Here is a 1,652-nt window from a genome sequence, read left to right on the forward strand (position 1 = left end):
TGCCTTGCTTCTACTTCTTTCCCCTGCACCCTTTCCACAATCCTCTGTAGGTAACCGTTTTTGTTTCTAGGGTATCTTTTCAATTTTTTCTTTCTTTTTTTTAAAGATTTTATTTATTTATTTATTTTCGAGACAGAGAGAGAGAAAGAGAGAGAGAGAGAGAGCATGCACGAGCACACAAGTACACACGAGTGGGGAGGGAGGGGCCAAGGTAGAGGCAGACTCCCGGATGAGCAGGTAGCCCAATGCAGGACTTGATCCCAGGACCCTGGGATCATGACCTGAGCTGAAGGCAGACACTTAACTGACTGAGCCACCCAGGCGCCCCATCCTTCCAATTTTCCATGTAACTTGGGACTCATTCCAAAGCAACTCATTCTTTTTTTTTTTTTTTATGGCTGCATTGTATTCCATTGTATGGTTTTATCATGTCCAACCAGTTCCCTATTAATGGACATTCGGGTTATTTCCAAATTTTTGTTATGACAAATGACACTGCAACAAGTAACCTTGCGTACATGTTGTTTCTATTTGTGGAGGTGTATTTTCAGAATACGGTTAGGGTTAGAAATAGAATTGCAAGATATAAGAATAAATGCAAATGGCATTTTGGTACTCCATAGGTCTTCATTTTTCCATCGCCACCAAGAAATTTATGAGCACTGTTTCTCCAGAGTTTTGTCATTTCAATGTGTATTTCCATTATAAGTGAGGGCAAACAGCCTTCTATGTTTAAGGACCACTGCTATTCTTTTCTGTGAATTGTCTGTTCACGTTCTTGCCCAAAAATTCTCTTCGGATTTTGGTCTTTTCCCAGTTTTCAAGATTTCCTGTGCTGTAAGTTGCAAATATTTTCTCCACACTGATCTGACTTACTGGGAATATACCATGAACCCTTTGACCATCTGGAGAACACTTCAGTCTTATCCTTACAAATCACCTCATTTCCGGACAGCTCCCTTAAGGATAAACACTTTTAGTAAAGCCGGATAAGGGAAGATCAATCAAAAGAGTTACCTGGCCCCTTGTAGTAAGTGTAAGAAACTGTTTCACGCTTGGCAGGTAACACCATCGTTCTTATGCAGTGGTCTGGGTGACACAAAGTCTTGCGTAAGGGAGCATGTTCAAATTACAAAACGTATTTCCTAAGGCTCATTAACAACTCACAGGGTTCGCCTTCCCCGCGTTTCTGAGTTTGCAAGGTGCCCCTAGAGCCGCTGACACAGGCACAACCCCCATCTGCTAGACAATAGCTCCTCCGTTTAGCCTCGGGATGAGCCAAGAAGCCGGGATGCTGCGTTTCAGAAGACAGAACACCAGTTTCTAAGCTCTCAAGCAACAAGGCTAAGCGAAGCCTGAACTGACCCTACTCCCCACCCACGGCCTAGATCCTGAGGTTGCACCTGGCCCGCCAGCGCGCGGAAGCATCACCGATGCATCCTGCACCACAAACCGGCCAATCACGCGCCGCCTGGCCCAGATTCCTCCGCCAGAGGCTGCGCCGCAGCCGCAGGTGGCCCGGCGAGCGCTTCCGCCCCGCGCCGCCAATCGCGACCCCCGCCGCCCTTCCCGTGATGCCCCGCGGCTGACCTCCGACCTCGTCGCCCACCCCCTCCTCGCGGCCCGCTTCTCCCCCCGCCCCCGCCGAATCT

Source organism: Mirounga leonina, unplaced genomic scaffold (assembly GCF_011800145.1).
Source record: "Mirounga leonina isolate KUSES-001 unplaced genomic scaffold, KU_Mleo_1.0 Mir_54, whole genome shotgun sequence".
NCBI classification, from domain to species: domain Eukaryota; kingdom Metazoa; phylum Chordata; class Mammalia; order Carnivora; family Phocidae; genus Mirounga; species Mirounga leonina.